At 40.5% G+C, this 19,693-nt stretch overlaps 1 protein-coding gene across 1 annotated transcript in view; it reads left to right on the top strand.

The window, feature by feature from the left end:
* LOC134578629 (inactive hydroxysteroid dehydrogenase-like protein 1) overlaps positions 1 to 19,693 on the top strand; it is a 1,053,979-nt gene that overhangs the window by 182,367 nt on the left and 851,919 nt on the right. The window lies entirely within an intron of this gene.

Genomic DNA, 19,693 nt, shown 5'->3' with positions numbered 1-19,693 from the left:
TTTACAGACAAATCAACATGTAGGAGGGTGCTGTTACTTAAAAAAAACCCACTGAATAAAAGACTTGTTTATATACTCCCACTAGAGATCATAATACATATTAAATGTGAGTTATGTTAAAAGCCTGGATGTTAAACCATTCAGATTTTTTTTCCCTTACTCACTTTGCGAAGGGTTCATGGAGGGGATTGCTCACTAGAAAGCGGATTGCTGTTATTTAATGTTGTGTATTACATCTGAAAATATTTTCTAAGGATATTCAGTTTGTTTATTTATATATGTGGATGTATATACTGGCTAAATTGAGAAGAACAATTGGTATATAAACACAACTGTATTAATCATTTCACTATCAACACAAATATATATAGGAGGTTTGCGCCACAATTGAAAAATCAATATTGCATTCAAAGCTTTTGTGGGTCCATTTGCCTTATTGTACATACACTGTACAGAAAACTATGTGAATAATTATGTGCAGGGTTATGAAAGCTGCAATTGCAATGTCATTTGAAATATAGATACTTGAGTTGAGCCAGGCAACTGTATTTACTGTATATACACTATAGGCCCCATATAGTCAAAAAAATTTAATTCTGTCGTGGGAATATCAATTTGCATTCCCCGAAATGCCAACTGATGGAGAAGGTGGCACATTTCACAGCGGGGGTGCACCAGTCCTTTTCCAATAGGCGTGACATTCGTTAAGGTCCTTTTATAAATCGTTTTAGCCCTCAGTTACCTGCTCAGATTTTGTGTGAGCTTTGGTGTGCCTTTCTCTATACTATACTACTCTATACTATACTGCTATACTACTCTATTACTGTGTGTCCTGATAGACTTGTGCATTTTTTTGCATTTTTGGCTGAATCGCAATTCGGCTGAATTTAGACAGATTGGTGGGTCGGCCGCAGTTCGACATGAGGACATGAAACCAAACAAAAGACTTGTGCAATGGACGAATATGTTTGTCTGATTTATAACTCATAGTTCTGTTGGCGGCACCAAAAAAAAAAGATAATTGAGGGGAGAAAAGAGGATTGATGGTTTGGGGACAGCCGCTAAATATTGATTTTATTCACAGGTCTAATGAGAAGAGACCAACAGGAAAAGAAAGGGCAAGAAATTTTATATATGTTATAAATTTAATATATTATAGATTAATATAGATTTCCTTCTAATCCTACTTTTTTTTTCTCAGTTACTTTTTCTATGTTGCTGAGATTTTAAAGATTTGAGGCCTGAACTGAAATTAGCTTTGCCTGACTTTTCCTCGAGGATTTCCATTGTCTAATTATACACATGGACTATATTTTTGCATTACCGTGACCTGACTCTAACCCTATATTGGTCATGGTCATTTATTGCATTCTGCTGCACAGCAAACCTATTCACCCCCAACATGACAGAGGCAAAATAATATACGGTAATCTATAAGCCAATATCAAATATATGGGTGCAAAAGGGAGTATAGGGGATTAAACTGTGGCACTTATGGTGGGATGATGGAAAAGGTGGCACTGGGATGTAGAGAAGGTGAAATGATGACACTGGTGATACTGCTGAGGAGTTGTTGAAATGGTGTTTCTGAGGTGGGTAGAGGAATGAAACTGTGATATATGAGTAGAATAGAGAATGCTTCAACTGGTTTTACCCGAATTCAACTGAAAATGCAACTTATAATGACTTCTCTAGACTCAAAATGATTCAACTCTTTATGGCAAGCATCTTTAGTACTTAGTAGAGCACCCTTTTGTTGTTATGACCTGCTGAAACGAGATGCATAGCCAGACACCAGCTTCTGGCAGAATTCCTGAAGAATCTTAGCCCATTGCTCATGAGCAAGGGCCTCCAGTTCAGTAATATTCTTGGGTTTGCGTGCTGAAACCACTGTCTTCAAATTCTACCAGAGATTTTCTATGGGGCTTAAGTCAGATGAGCGTGATGATCAATGTAGAATTCTCCAGCACTTCTGGAACCAAGCCTAGGTGGAATTTGAGGTATGCTTGGGTTTATTGTCTTGTTGAAAGGTCCAATGATGCCCAAAGATGGCATGACATTTTCTAGGATTTCCTGAATCCATCTTGCCTTACACACACTGAAGGTTTCCAGTGCCAGAGGATGCGAAGCAGCCCCAAAGCATCACCAAGCTACCACCATGCTTAACTGTAGACAGTCTTCTTTTCAGTGTATACTTCATTCTTCTTTCTCCAGACATGCTGTTAATCCATTGAGCCAAAAAATTCCAGTTTTGTTTCATTGCTCCACATAACAGAATCCAGAGTCCCAAAACTTCTGTGGCTTATTTATATGATTTTGAGCATACTGGAGCTAACCTTTCTTGTGCTTTTCTGTCAGTAGTGGTGTACATCTTGGAGTTCTATCATGGAAACCTTTTGCATTTAGTACATGTCTGACTGTGCTCACTGAAACCTCAGTGCCTGTTGCAGCCAAATCCTGTTACAGGTAGGTATTTTGCAATTTTTTACAACCGTCCTTTTCAGAAATCTGGTTGCAACCATTTATAGCTTTCTCTGCCTCATCCAGCTGGTGAAACCACTGTTCCTTCAACTTTGAACTTGTGAGCTATATTCTTTTGACTTAGCCATATTTCTAACATTCAGTCAAATGTGACATTCAACAACCCCCTATCCAGTTCAGGTGTTCCAGCTCAATCATAAAATGTATATTTTTTCTAAATATTTTTTAGTGAATTATCAGTGAATGTGAATAAAATAATTCTATATCAAATGTATATATAAATAATACATTTTATATTAAATTACTTGAATTTAAATTCAATGTTTATGGACATAAATTATAAAAAAAAAAGATACATTTTATAATTTCTATTTTTTGACCAAGGATATGTTGTTTTTAATACAGGTGGCTAAACCGATGTTGTTGATGTGACTCTTCCATATAGTGACTGAGAATAAATAAAATAAATAGCAGAACATCTACCAGTAATGGATGGATTTAATTTACTTATGTTCCCTCCTATGTGTTTACATTGTTTTCTTTGTATTAATATGATAATATTCTATGCCCATAAAATAATGTACATTAGATATAATCAGAAATCCTTTTTTTTTTTTCGTTGGCTAGTTGCATGATGATTCAACAGAAAGCAGCTCAAAAGAAATGAGTGAATGTCAAAAGCATTTCTCTGATACACAAGTAACCTGTTTATTTGCTCCTTTGAACCCAAGTTAATTGTCAGTTTAATGAAACAACAGCTTGTGGAAATGAGGGAAAGTGGTTTATGCTTTAAACCATTAAGGTTCGGATATACCAGTCCATGTGTTTACAAAATATCTAGGAAGAACATCCAGTCAAGTACTGTTTTTTTTTTATGTTTCTGTACCTTTGCTGTGCTTACGCATTATGTGATATTTAGCATTTGTTAGTATGACATCACTAAAATGATTGTATTTTGTTTTTCTTATTTTTTTCTTCATTATTTGCAAGATACCAAACAATAAAACAGTACAGAACAAAAGCAATGATTTTGCAGAAATGAAACACCTTATGTTATCAGTATGAAAAGTAAGGTTTAGATTTTAAGTTTTGATGACACATTTTTTTATATATCTATAGAGTGTTAGTTTCTTGTATTTCTACAGGAAGGCAATTAGTTATCTCCAACTGCTTCTGTAAAATACTCGCTAGTCTTCTAGGCTTCCAACTGTAGGAACACAATATTTTAGCTTTTCTGTTATATTACATTTATTAACCTCTTTTTTTTACTCTCTATTTTTGTGAATTGAGTCCTGGGATACAGGACATAGATACAATCTGTCTGATTTCAAACATGTGCAAGACCAGCCACTCTAAACATGTCCAGTCGTATACTTACCTCTCTGCCAAACAAGACCAGGCAAGGTGTTTGGACTTTGTAGCTGGTGCCTTCTTTCACTTCCCTGAAGAGTTTCTCTGAAACTACAAGTGGTCCTTGAATATAATATGCTTAAAACAATAAAGTTCCAATTGAAATGTTACTTAAAATCTAAATATTAATTTTTTTCTACACTATACTTTAACTTGATGCAATTTGATGAAATTTGACATATGGGGGCTGAGAGTGAAATGAGACACATGAAGGGGCTTGCGGGTTGAAATTAGACACATGGAGGAAAAAAAAGGAGGTTAATACTTTTTATATAACAAAAAAGCTAAAAGAGGGGTGTAAGACACACAAAGGGGTCAAATGGGAGATAGGATACACTAAAGCAGGTGAGACAATCAAAAGAGGCATAATAGACACAAAAGTGGGCAATACATTCAAAAGGTCAGTTAAGAGAAACAGGTGAAGATTAGTTTTTTTGCAGTGGGGGTGATATATCTTCACCTGTGTCTCCTGCTCTCCCCGTAACTCAGTTCCTCAGCACAGGAGTCTATGCTGAAGAGCTGATTGACAGGTGAAAGAAAGACCTCTTATTAAAGGGACACTATAATCACCAGAACCACTACAGTTTAAAGTAGTGGTTCTGGTGTCTAGAGCCTGTCCCTAGGAACACTGTAGCAGAGCGCTAGTCCTAGCAGGGACTCTCCTCCACTGCTTACTCCAACATACAATCAGAAACAAGTAGAATACTCCAAGGGAACAGCCAAATACAGTAAAGTAATCCAGGAATCTCCCACCACCTGCCCAGCAACTGGATGACACTCAGCTCTGGGGGTATACCTGATTTTAATGGAGCCACACACAGTCTTTTATGTGAATCAAGGGGTTTCCTGATACATAAACCAGGGGCATTCTCAGGTCCAGGACATGTACAATCATAATCACCTCAAAACATACAGTTCCCCACAAGATACCCCTTTAAATCCTATATCCCCAGAAAACCTGGGTCTGAGCGCCCAAGATACTCTAAAAGCACTCAGATTCTACGAACACAGCCGAAACGCCACCAGGGTATAGTTTAGACCGACCGGACACGAGGTGCCTCCCCAAAAAGGTCCCATGAAATTAGGCTGTGCGGTCGGTCTCTTTCGGGAGTATCAAATATGCGAAACACAAGGCATGAACTTGTTCGTGCAGACATTATTCTGTGTATCTTGTTCGGGAGTTTGCTCCCCCTCCCGAACACCACTCTGTTCATCTAAATCCCCACAAACATAACAGAGGATGGAAGTCCCAGTGGTGTTTGCGCTGTCGAGTGTCCGATATTAGTTCCATGTACTCGACGACCACACACTACTGTTCACGGCTAAAGATGGCCCCAGCCACATGTTCGCATACGAACGGCGGCCACCCAACCTGACCACTTGGAATGTTCAGGTTATTGCGTTTGCTGTAGGTGTGAACAGAGGTTACTGGGGTTAACGAGCGGCACACTCCAAATGTGTGGTCTGGCGTTCGGTAATTTGTTCGGTTGTCGAACAAGACATTGTTAATAGACGAGGTGGCTGCTATTTTACCGAATAGCCAGACGAACAGGGGAAAGGACAAGAGGATCCAGGAGCACAAAACATAGGAAATAACCAGGGGGGGGGGGGTTAATACACGGACAGCCCATAGCAGGAATGAAGGTAACAGTCAGCCAAAGTTTGATGATCTCAGCCAAAGTGAAGAACATACTCATAGGACTTCGAAATAAACAGGACAACATCGTTTTATTTTTTTTTTACAGCTGTTCAACATCTTACATTCACCATTTCAGTCCCATAACCAAACTTTCCTTAATATGTTAAGGTAGTTGGACTGAAACATTGATTATGTGCAAATGCACATCTGCTTAAAATAAATCCGCTCTTTTGTTTATTTTGAAGCCTTATGAGTGCCTTCTTTAATGTTAGAGTAATTGTTTTTAGTTTTTAGCTATGAAGATGTTCCAGAAGAAGATGACATCATCGTCTTTGAATAAATGTTTTGCTGTACATTTGTTGTTGTACCATACATTAAAAATAAGACATCCACTGAAAATGAGCCCTGGTGTGTTTTTTGGAGCAAAAATTAATATAGGACCCTGTCTTGCTTTCGGGGAAACACAGTTGACACACACTATGCCCTCTATGCACACTCTACAGCACCTATACACACAATTCTGAACAGCCCCTAACCACTCACACTACAGCCCTTAGCCACAAATATTACACCACAAACACAACACAACTGAAAACAACTGATTTACACAAAACACCACAACACAATCAGTTCATGCTATACACACGCAATCCCTGATACAGCCTCCAAACACATGCACAATACACTTTCCTGGCCCTTTTGTCCTCTGGTATTCTACAAGCAAAAACAGCAAAGCATATCATTACATTTTGTGCGCTGTGCAGAACAAATACAGGGCCTTCTACTCATGCAATAGCTCTTCAGCAGGGCTCTGTGTATGGGCTGCCCTGGAAGAGCTTTGAACCAGCATGCTCGCTTTTATAAAGGGTGTGCTGATCATTGGATACCCCCTGGCATTGCCTCCTGGCTCCTTCCAACTGAACTGCTGTGATTAAAAAAATCCCCATGCCAATTTTGTTTATCCCAGTCTGGCCCTGTTTGGAACCATCTGGTTCCAAAAAGTCAGATTAAACACCAAATTCAGCATGGTTCACTTTGAACAAATCCAGTAGAAATCAAGTTCAAGTTCACAAAATAAATGAATCTGCTTTCCACAGGTAAACCACCGGTAAACGGTAAACTCACGAACGGCTTGGAAGTCCAGCGGGGCTTGTGTTGCCGAGTAGCCGATTTTATTTCCAGGCACTCAACGACAAAACCCCGATGGCTTTCCGCAAACAAAGATGGCCGCCGCCTCGTGGTCAGTACACGAATGGCGGCCACCCGTAACAAACTGCAATTAGCTTCGTTACAATGTTGCAAAGTACCTAATTGGAGACACATGACCGTCTATGGGCAAGCGCTACAGCGGCCACATTGAAACGTACCCATTGGTAGGTATTTTTGGAAGTAGCCAGAAGGAGAGGTAGTCGGGAGATGACTAGGTGCTAGAATGTCTCTCAAATTTCAGCCTCATTTGCGATACCACTGAGGACGGCGTGCGGTCACGCCGAAACGCGCGTCGGGTTCAGTTTATGTTCTTAGCACTTTTGAGCACTCTGCACTAATGTACTTTTAGTATTTTGTACCTGGGGCTTTCATTTATTTAGATTGAGTCTATATTAGAACACCCATGAAGGTGTTACATAGGAGATAGAGGGTCAGCACAGAGAGAAAGCTACTTGTTGGGATTTTTTTGTGGTCTGGGGAGAGGTTCTCTTTTATGGGCTTAGCATTGCTGGATTGTATCCCCTTACATTTTTTGGGGTGTCGTTACTTCCCTTGGGGTCACTGCTTTATTGCTATCCCAACCTACTTACCCTCCCCTTCCCTCTTTCTCCATTTCTCCATTTCTCTCACTGCTTCTATTCCCTGAGCTATGCATAGTTTAGTATATTGTCCTCTTTTTTTCTGTGAGGACTTTTCTTCATTAGGCTCATTGTTAGCCGCTTTTCTATGCTACATCTCTCTCTTTATGAGACTCTTTCTATTTCTGTCTGGTCCCAGTTTTTTAATAGACTTTAATAAAGTTTTTTTTTTTTTTTGTTACTACATTACTATTGAGATTGGACTGGGTCCTTCCCTTATTGGCTATCTTCTAGTAAGATATCCTTTTGGGCATCCTTCCCTTAATTAAACAGAACTTGCAATAAAGAAAGCCTAACTAGGGCTATCTTTACAGGAAGTGTTTATGGAAGGCTGTGCAAGTCACATGCAGGGAGGTGTGAATAGGGTTCATAAACAAAGGGATTTAACTCCTAAATGGCAGAGGATTGAGCAGTGAGGCTGCAGGGGCATGTTCTATACACCAAAACTGCTTCATTAAGCTAAAGTTGTGTCCCTATAGTGTCCCTTTAAGTCCTTAGCCTCAGGGCAAACATTAATTTACACTCATGAATAAATCCTCTAAAAGAAGCACAATCCCCAGAAAATTTTGTAGGGTGATACACTGTGGGTTCATTATGAGTGGACACAGCATGTAAGCGTAAAGAGTCAGTTTGGCTTTGTAAGTCGTTTAGTTCCTCATGGAACTCTTGGATTGATCGGGTAAGTAGATGAACCTGAGCTTGTAATGTTTGAAAAGCCTGAGGGTAGTAGACAATAATTATGTTAGGTCAGTGACAATATATATGAAGTAAACGTTAACTCGCAAGTTGGAGTAAACTTGTAATTAATAATAACATTAATAACTAAAAATAATAATTTTAAATAATAACTTAAAAACCGAGTGTAAAGTCAGAGTCCACACTCCTTCTTTCGGCAATTCAATAATATTTATTAAGAGGCTAATCAAACAAATAAACAATACATATACATTTGAAATAGGCTAGCAAAAGTTGCTACCAAAATTAGTCATTGATTGAATGGAAAGTAGACTAAATTACCATAGTGAAACAGGCATAGACGTGATACAGTTACCACTCCATTGATCATCAGCTGAGAGTAAGAGAGAGAGGGTATGTATAGTGGGGAGAGGGAATATAGAGAGAGAGTGAGGAGGGAGAATTCAAAGAGAGAGAGAATGTGCTTTTCACAGGGCTTTTAACAGGTTAGCCCTTCCGTCTGCTGCACACACCTCCCTCAGTCAATCCCTTAGGATATAACAGAACCAGAGTGCCTCCTGGGGGAAGGGGGATTGCACTGGAAGGGAATGGAGGAGGAGTTTATCAACAAACCAACTGGTTTTGCCTGGTGAAAGGCCATGTGCTTCACAGAGGACTCCATTATTGCCTAAGTGTAGAATGGGGCTTGAATCCCTGTATTAGAACACAATAACACTTAATTGGCATACAGTTTGGCTGTTAATCAGTCCCCCTACTTATTACATCCCTCCTATTGGCAATAAAGGGGATGAGACACTTAGACTCTATAAAACCCACCAGAGATAAGTGAGAGAGAGTATGAACCCTGCAGTGTAACTACTTATGTGAATGCACAGCCTATTACCTCAATAGAGCTCTTTCCATTTGCATATCATATTGGAGATGATATACTCTGGCAATCAATGACTTCAAGTAACAACACATACCAACCTGATTAACAATGTATACTACAGACAACACACAATACAATAATAAATGGGTGAATTAATACATTTTCCACGGCAGTACCCCATGATGATTGCTTCAAAAATTCGTTGCTTTTTTTTATTTCTTCCACCAGGTAGTACTAGCCATGTCAGTAAATAAATGTTCAATTAGTTAAAGTTCTTGTAGTTGGCAAAATAACTCATTATGAATATGTTCACCACAGGTTTGTAAATGTTGTATTACTTTTAATGAACAACCTATTCTTGCCAAAGGGTGTCCTCAGTTATACCATGCTCTATTAACCCCTTAAGACGTATATTTACGTCCTTTTAAAAGCGGCTCTAAACGCCGCAGGACGTAAATATACGCCCGCCGTTTTTTTTTAACTTACCCGGTCGCCGGTGGTCCCACGCCGGCGATCGCGGTTGGGGGGACTCCCAGGGAGCCCCCCCGCGGCAGATCTGCCTCCTCCGGTCCCTCCCGGTCATGTGAGAGTGAGGTCCTTGCGAGGACCTCACAATCACATGGCCGGTATAGCTGGCTCAGGCATTGCCAGCAGGGGGACTAACTGTAATGACAGTTGGTCCCCCTGCTGGCTGAAAATAAAATAAAATAAAGTTAAAAGTGTAAAAAAAAAAATATATATATATACTTAGATCATATATATATATTATATATATATTATCTAAGTATATATATATACACATATACACACATACGCATACACCGTCTAGGTGTATTTTAATATTAATATATATATATAATTATATATATATATTAATATCAAATTACACGTAGACTGATACTGATTAAATATATATATAATTATTGTTATATATATATTTATAAATAATATAAAAAAAATAAATATGTAAATACGTAAAAAAATTAATTAAAAATAAAATATTAAAAAATATATAGATGTGTTTTATTTTGTTCTAACGGTATTGTGATATTAATATATATATATATATTTATATCAAAATACACGTAGAACGAAATAATATATATATCTATATACATAAATATATACGTATATATCACTATATATATACCTATATATAAATAAAAATATTTAAAAAAACATATATATATATATACGTATATATACACATATGTATATATATATACATATATTAATTCTACATATATATTTATGTAATAATTTTACATAATTAGGTATCCTAATTAATTACAATTAGCGGGACCTGCCTGACAACCCATGCCGAAAGTATAAGGAATTTAATTTGCTAGCACTATATTTAACCCTATAACTTTCCAAGACACCATAAAACCTGTACATGGGGGGTACTGTTTTACTCGGGAGACTTCGCTGAACACAAATATTAGTGTTTCAAAACAGTAAAATGTATTACAACGATGATATCGCCAGTAAAAGTGAAGTTTTTTGCATTTTTCACGCACAAACAGCACTTACACGGACGATATTACTGCTGCAATACTTTTTACTGTTTTGAAACACAAATATTTGTGTTCAGCGAAGTCTCCCGAGTACAACAGTACCCCTCATGTACAGGTTTTATGGTGTTTTCAAAAATTACAGCGTCAAATATAAGGCTTGTGTTTCATTTTTTTCACATTAAAATTCGCCAGATTGCTTACGTTGCCTTTATGACCCTATGGTAGCCCAAGAATGAAGATTACCCCTATGATGGCATACTATTTGCAATAGTAGACAACCCAAGGTATTGCAAATGGGGTATGTCCAGTCTTTTTTAGTAGCCACTTAGTCACAAACACTGGACAAAATTGGCGTTTTTTGCATTTTTCACACACAAACAAATACTAACGCTAACTTTGGCCAGTGTTTGTGACCAAACTGCTACTAAAAAAGACTGGACATACCCCATTTGCAATACCTTGGGTCGTCTACTATTGCAAATGGTATGCCATTATGGGTGTAAATTTATTTCCTGGGCTACTATACAGTCTCAAAGGCAACGTAACCAATCTGACAAATTTCAATTTCAAATGTAACACGCTATATTTGACCCTGTAACTTCCCAAAACACCATAATACCTGTACATAGGGGGTACTGTTTTACACGTGAGACTTTGCTGAATACAAATATGTGTATTTTATTGCAGTAAAAGCAAACAGTATTATGACATTGACAGTTAAAATGTCATGTAGAACTCAAAAAATTAAAAACAAATCTTATTTTCTCCCATGTTTTTCATATTAAATTATGTTTCATAGCTAAATATTTGATATTAAATGAAAGCCCTGTTTCCCCTGAATAAAATGATATATAATAAGGGGGGGTGCATTTAATATGAAAGAGGTGAATTACGGTTTGACAGACATATAGCGCAAATGCCAGGTTTTGTTTACATTTTGTTTTCGTTCACAACTTGTACATTTGGCTGCGGTGTTAAGGGGTTAATGGGGGACCCAGGGTTATGTTGATAGTAAGTAATAAAGGTACGGTCAAGTTAAAGTGTTGTGTATTAATTACAAACACCACTAGATGGCACCTGTGAAATGGCCCTACAGGTATTACTATTTCATCTAAGGTTTGCGCCGTCATCTTAGATGGATAGTTCAGTTTACATAGACACATACAAAATCCCATGACAATATTTCTTCTGTGTATAGTGTTGCTGTACTATGTGTCTTTATTCCTTTCTGTGTCCAATCCTCCATTAAAGTATTGATAGTTCTCTGAGTTTGTATCCTATTGGAATTTAACACCCTCAGAGTTGAGTGTTGCAGTCATACTCAATATGTCAATTGTATTTGCAAAACCCAACCCAGTGCCCACACCTACCAGAAACGTACCCAAGACAACCCTCCTATTTCTAATCCTGCTTCTTGTCACCCATCTGACTAAAGCCTTTTCAATAGTGGATGTGACAGTTCTAAAAGTGTGATGAAACTAGCCAATCTGTTAGTTTAATCAATTGGAAAGTAACATTCCTGACTATACGGGTACTCTAATCTCCTGACACTCAGGTCTGCTCCCATTATCCATTAGTGAAGGAGTTGTAAGAATATAGGTGAAAGGATGAGTCAGCATTGTAAGCTCTAACTCTTCCTCTAAATTCAACAAGACCTTCACTTCCCCACCCCTATTGTGTCCTACTGTTCCCCAATTTATCCAATTTATGATAAGTGTATCCACTATAATATGTGTCCTGTGATACTCTCTAAGATTGCTGATAGCATTATAAATAGGGTTAGTAACGTTCGATTCCAGATGAATATTTTTACCCTCCAAATATACCACCCATTTTCCCCAACCAGTCCATTTACATTCCCAATGTTCTTAATTTCCCTTAGTGTCTTTTCCAAAATCCCTTGAAAGTATCACGTTGCTTTAGCCAAACAATCTTGACCACCCACCCAAAATCAAATGCCACATCTACACATGGAACTTGTATATTGTCACTGCTGTCCTCTATTAAGTCTTTGGTAGATGTAGCTGCAATTGCATAAATACAGCTGTTGTTGCTTTGGCCTGTGACAAGCTGTTCCATCAATTTCCAGGTGAGTTTTAGCATGTTGAGTGACATCCATGTCTCGGTACTTTTGGAAAAATCTGTAAGAGATCAAGAAGGAGCATCAGTTCTTAGCAGGTAACTCGGTACCTGGGGAACATGCCCCTTTGTATAATTTACATTGGTCTACATGGACCCACTTATATAGCACTCTGCATTTCTAAAACTGTTATGCCCAATGTTTCTTTGATTACTTAGGACTCTTCACAATTTGCATCCCAGGGAGAATTTTGCTAAAATGCAATCATTATTAAGCCTACCCCCCTTTCTCAAACAGAGTTTAAAAGAGTAGATACAATTTTACAATTTGTTGGGGCCATATATGAGACCCCCCCCCCCCCCCCTTGGACAGTGCAAGTGCACCTATGAAATCATTAGGGATATGCATGGGGAAAATTTACGGTTCGGTTCAGCATTCCGAAATTCGTGACTTCGACAATTCGGAACTTCGTGACTTCTGCACTTCAGTTCGGCACTTCGACACTTCGGAACTTTGGCACTTCGACACTTCGGAACTTCGGCACTTCGACACTTCGGAACTTCGGCACTTTGGAATTTCGTAACTTCGGACTTCGGGCTTCTCTTGCAGCCGCTTAGTAGATAACTCCCTAAATTGGTCTTTCAGCCAAATTTACTAATACTAAGTAAAAGTTACTTAGTATTAGTAAATTTGCCCCTACTCGCTATACCGTGAGTAGGGGCATGTCTATTAAATAGTAAGCAGCCTGTGGCTGCTCACTGTTAAAAAAAAAAAAAAAATGGGGCCCCCCTCCCGAGCTCCCACCTGTGCTGCGCGAGTGGGGGATTTTAAACTAAAGGGGGGACCTATTGACCTACCACGGTCCCCACCTCTGAGAGGTGGGTGGGGGCCCTAAATCAGAAAAACGGGGGGAGGGACCTATTGTCCTCCCCCCGGCCGGCGGGTGGGGGCCCTAAAGTAAAAAAAGGGGGGGACCTATAGTCCTCCCCCCCAGCCCCCACCCCGAGCGGTGAGTGGGGGCCCTAAATTAGAATAAGGGGGACCTACTGTCCTCCCCCCAGGCCCCCACCCCTGAGTGCCAGGTGGGGGCCTTAAAGTAAAATAATGGGGGGAAACCTATTGTCCTCCCCCACACCCCCACCCCTGAGCGGCGGGTGGGGGCCCTAAATTAGAATAAGGGGGGACCTATTGTCCTCCCCCACGGCCCCCACCCCTGAATGGCGGGTGGGGGCCCTAAGTTAGAATAAGGGGGGGACCTATTGTTCTTCCCCCAGCCCCCACCCCTGAGCAGCAGGTGGGGGCCCTAAATACCAATAAGGGGGGACCTATTTTCTTCCCCCCTGGCCCTTCACCCCTGAGCGGCAGGTGGGGGCCTTAAAGTAAAATAATGGGGGGGGGACCTATTGTCCTCCCCCCTGCCCCCACCCCTGAGTGGCGGGTGGGGGCCCTAAATTAGAATAGGGGGGGACCTATTGTCCTCCCCCACGGCCCCACCCCTGAGCGGCAGGTGGGGGCCCTAAGTTAGAATAAGGGGAGGACCTATTGTTCTTCCCCCAGCCCCCACCCCTGAGCGGCAGGTGGGGGCCCTAAATACCAATAAGGGGGGACCTATCCCCCCCCCCTGGCCCCCACCCCTAAGCGGTGGGTGGGGGCGCTAAATACCAATAAGGGGGGACCTATTGTCCTCCCCCGTGGCCCCCACCCCTGAGTGGTGGGTTGGGGCCCTAAATGCCAATAAGGGGGGGCACCTATTGTCCTCCCCCTGGCTCCCACCACTGAGCGGCGGGTGGTGGCCCTAAATAAAAATATAACCCCCCAGGTGACTAGAGGTCCCCAAACCCCTAGCCACCCCCTCCCCAAAAAAATATTTAACCCCTACCTACCCCCCTCACCCAAAAAATAATGAGGGGGGACCATTAACTAGGTACCTGAAAAAATAAATAAAACTTACCATTTGATGTCTTTTTTTTCTAACATCTTTTTTTCAGCCCCAAAAAGGCCAAATAAAAATCCATAATAACAGTCGCACTTTTTAAAAAAATGGAGGGCTCTACGCAGACTGAGCTCTGCAGGGCAGGGGTGTCAGGATTACTGTTTGATCCAGCACGTAGAACTGTATAGCATGGATGACAAATAAGTAACGTATTACCGGTCCTTAGAATGGCCGGATTTAACGTACATAGAATAGTCAAAAATACTAGCTGAGGTCAGGGAACATAGAAAGGGACGCAGCGATGATGAAATGCCAGGAGTCAGGATACCAGAATATAGAGAAGTCAATAAACAAAGCCAAAGTCAAAAACCAGGTAGAAAACTATAAACAGGAACGCGCTCTCGGACAACCACAAGGGAAACCACGACAGGGCACTAAGCAGGATGAGAACTGGGCCTAAATACCCCTCCTCTAGATCTGATAGGCTGTAACCGGCCTTTGACCCCAAAGTCAGTTACCAGGTTTCATTTGATGTACATTTATTGCTGCTCAGCATTAACCCTTCTGTGGATTAGGTTGCTGCTCGGCACAACTTTTCCTGTGTGGACAGTAAATGTCATTAACCACATTTCTATAAGCGGATGAATACGTGACACCAGGTTTCATTTGCACAATTGCTGCTCAGCATTAACCCTTCTGTGGATTAGGTTGCTGCTCGGCACAACTTTTCCTGTGTGGACAGTAAATGTCATTAACCACATTTCTATAAGCGGATGAATACATGACAAGGGGAAGGCTTATAAAGCCTTGCCCCGCCCTGCAGTTAGCCACAGAGCATTCTGGTTGGTTGGTTTAAGTCATCCAATCAGACTCCTCTGACAGGTAAATGAAGAGACGGACAGGTGAGTCTCTACATTTACTTGTCACAGCACTCTGATTGGTTAGCTTGAAATTGAAAGTAACCAATCAGAGTGTTGTTATGAGTCAAATTACACAGTGTGTGAAAATTCCAAAGAACTTTCCGACACTGTGTAAAATGACACAGAGCACACTGATTGGCTGGATTTCAAGCTAGCCAATCAGAGTGCTGTGACAGGTAAATGTAGAGACTTACCTGTTGTGGTAAATTACCAAACTCTGTACAAATTATTATGTATGCATAAGTGTTGCAAATGCTTACAGCTGAATCCTGGCTATGTTTGTATACTTTTTATTTAAACTTGTATACAGTGTAACATCCTTCATTCTTTCACTGGGTAGGTATATTAGTACTTTTGCAATACTGTACTTCGACACTTCGAAACTTTGGCACTTCGGAACTTTGACACTTGGGAAATTCAGCAATTTTGGAACTTCGGGACTTTGGCAATTCGGCACTTCGGCAATTTGGCAATTCAGCTATTCCGACATTCGGAACGAAACAAATTGCACATGTCTAGAAATCAATCTGTATTGACTTCCAGGGGCTGTCTGCAACTGGCACTCTCTGATGCATAGGACTTTGTTGCTTAGGGCATGGATATACTTGGGCACATTAAGGCATTCCTGAATGCAATATAGAGCTGAATTTGTTATTTCAGGACAGTAATACTTCAGTCTAAGGTGATAGTCTAATGCACTCTGTTCAATATGACACATAAAAGCATGTGCTTTTTTGTGTAATGGGCCTCTGTAAATGGTGTGGGGCAGTAAAAATAAGCATTGGTTGTTGGCCATTAGGATTACTGTAACATAACAACCATTATTTTATGGAATAACAACTTTGAAGTTTTTGATGGTTCTGTAATAAAAGAGAAAGATTAGGATTCCTATTCTGTTCTGCTTTTAACTCTGGCATGTCTGAACCTTGATTAACAATCTTGGCTACCAGAGTCATTAGTACTTTGCATGTGAAGTGCTTGCACTATCTCAATACATTTTACATGTAAATGCCATTGATATACATCAAAGACAGCCTCCTGCTAACAAATACACTTGCACATTTGAATGAGTGTTTACCATTACAACTGCTGACTGGAGGGGGTGCTTTAACCCCACGTCCAACCAGTTTCCCAAGATTTCATTCAGACAGATAGTGTGATCTGGTGGCATAAGCACTGTCACTATGGATACGAAATAGGTGTGTGTCAAATTCCTTAGACAAATGTAGAAGTCCCTAAAACTCAAGGATTGCTTGTTGAAAGGTCTGGGGACTTGTAAGATTGCTATCACTCTTTATTTAACCCCTTAAGGACTGAGCCAAATGTACACGTTGTGATCAAAACAAAACGTAAACAAAAACTTGAATTTGCGCTATATATCTATTCAGGAGTAATTCATCGCTTTCATATTATGTGCACCCACACTTATTATATATCATTTTATTCAGGGGAAACAGGGCTTTCATTTAACATCAAATATTTAGGTATGAAACATAATTTAATATAAATAAAATATGAAAAAAAGGGAAAAATAAGAATTAAAAAAATAAGTTCTATGTGACATTCTAACTGTCAATGTCATAATACTGTTTGCTTTTACTGCAATAAAATATACATATTTGTATTCAGCGATGTCTCACGTGTAAAACAGTACCCCCTATGTCCAGGTTTTATGGTGTTTTGGGAAGTTACAGGGTCAAATATAGCATGTTACATTTTTAAGTTTTTTAACATTGAAATTCGCCAGATTGGTTACGTTGCCTTTGAGACCGTATGGTAGCCCAGGAATGAGAATTACCCCCATGATGGCATACCATTTGCAAAAGTAGACAACCCAAGTTATTGCAAATGGGGTATGTTTAGTCTTTTTTAGTAGCCACTTGGTCATAAAAACTGGCTAAAGTTAGTTAATATTTGTTTGTGTATGAAAAATGCAAAAAACTAATTTGAAAGCCAGTTTTGGCCAGTGTTTGTGACAAGTGGCTACTAAAATAGACTGGACATACCCCATTTGCAATACCTTGGGTTGTCTACTTTTGCAAATGGTATGCCATCATGGGGGTAATTCTCATTCCTGGGCTACCATACGGTCTCAAAAGCAAGCCTTATATTTGACTCTGTAACTTTTGAAAACACCACAAAACCTGTACATGAGGGACACTGTTATACTCAGGAGACTTTGCTGAACAAAAATATTATTGTTTAAAAACAGTAAAACGTATAACAACCATTATATCGTCTGTGTAAGTACCATTTGTGTGTGAAAAATGCAAAAATGTTTACTTTCACTGACGATATCATCGTTGTAATTAATTTTACTGTTTTGAAACACTAATATTTGTGTTCAGCAAAGTCTTCCGAGTAAAACAGTACTCCCCATGTACAGGTTTTATGGTATCTTGGAAAGTTACAGGGTTAAATATAGTGCTAGCAAATTAAATTCCCTGGACTTTCGGCCTGGGTTGTCAGGCAGGTCCCGCAAATTGTAATTAATAAAATGACCTAATTATGTAAAATTATTACATAAATATACGTACAAGTTTATAACATGACAGGAGGCTTCATATTTTGCTTAAGTCTCTCTTTACTAGAATTCCACAGCAGCAAAAAAACACAGAGAGTAAATAACCAATCAAAAAAATAGTAAGGAGACCATATAACTTCCTTCTCAACATTCCATTTCCTCCGCTGCTCCGCATCAGTACTGGTCAGAGTACCACTAACTCCTGCTAGTAATAGTTGGTGATTGTGTGTTTTATTATTATTACAGTTTTCCTTTATTTATTATTTGGGGACTGCTTGGTATTAGTAGTTTAGGCTCTGCCTTGTTCTCTCTGGAGTTGTGGGGAGTTTTTGGTCTTTCCACTATATTGATTCTATCTATAGCCTCTGGGGTTCTTCCCCCTTTAGCTGTCCCGCTTTTGTCTTTTCACTTCACTTTTTTCCTGCTTCTCCGACCTCGCAGGTGCTTTGCCGCTCAGGGTTTTCAGGAGGCTGGCCTGTTCTGCCTCCTCCGATCCCCCCGAGCCCCGGGACCGCAGAGTACGTCTCCAGTGGTCCCGTGTGTGCTTCCTCCTCCAGTCGCGGGGTGTTCGCGATCTAAGGTTCTACCGGCCGACCGGAGCTTCAGCACGTGGCCGCCTATTGCAGCCGGCTCGAAGCGCACGCCCTCTCCCCCACCCGTTAGTTTTGATGCTGAGAGACCACTCACATGTTACTTGTCCCCACAGGGGAAACTGAAACTACTATAGACCGGGGCCAGGGGCCTACAGATGCCCTGACGATCTGGGTACTATCCCTTACTACCTGCATATAACCCTCCTGGTTAATTCAACACATATATGGTTGGGCAGCAGGTTTATCTATCTCTGAAGTTTGGATGTATATCTATGTTCTGCATCTACATTTTATATATTCATAGGAATTTATCACTGCAATATTTACCTGCCATATATGATGCTTACATAAAGTTTTTAGCACAAGGTGCCCCCGGAACAATATTTGCCATATAAGGAGCGCTCCCCTACAGTGACCCACTTATAAGTGACCTAGCCTGCTTTGCCTGTGCCACATTGACTGGCCTGCTATGTCTGTGCCCCTTTGATTGGCCTGCTTTGTCAGTGCCCTATGATTGGCCTGCCTTGACTGTGCCATAAAATCTGCCTGCTCTGTCTGTGCCCTCTGGCTGACCTGCCCTGACAGTGCCCTATTGATAAGCCGGCACTGGCCGTGCCTAAATATTCCCTGGCTGCAAGCCTAGGAAATTATACGGGAGATTTTATACTGGGGGACCACCCCGACCACAATATCGACACTAAGAATGTCTGCATATAAGATCTTTCACAGTTCACAGTGTACAGGGGACGTTATGACGTGCTGACGTGCTTTGCGTGCGGCGTCGTTGTGACGGAGGAGGAGGGGCAGCCACCAGGGATGGCGGGTGTCGAGGCGGCCGTTCCGAGATGAGCCGTCCGTGCTCCCGCTGCAGCTTTGAGGAGTCATTACGGTGTGCCGACGGGGAATAAACTCTGCCTGATTCCCCCCTGTCTCCAGCCTTGACAGAGAACTATCCGCTCCCTTTTTTAACTAAAAGATAAAGGTAATCTACCGGAGGAAACACTCTCCCTATATGCCCTCACAAGGTTGCGTGGCCGCTTCCCACGTGGCAAACGCTGCTCCTCTGACCAAGGATTTATATTTTTCTCTATTTTCTCTATTTGTCTACTGATACATCCTGAATGGGAATGCACACTATTAGTGTATTAGTGTACAACTAAACCCCACCAAAGTCAGCCAAAT

This window comes from Pelobates fuscus, chromosome 12, assembly GCF_036172605.1.
Source record: "Pelobates fuscus isolate aPelFus1 chromosome 12, aPelFus1.pri, whole genome shotgun sequence".
Lineage (NCBI taxonomy): Eukaryota > Metazoa > Chordata > Amphibia > Anura > Pelobatidae > Pelobates > Pelobates fuscus.
The sequence above is the reverse complement of the archived record's forward strand: the minus strand, read 5'-3'. Positions and strand labels throughout refer to the sequence as shown.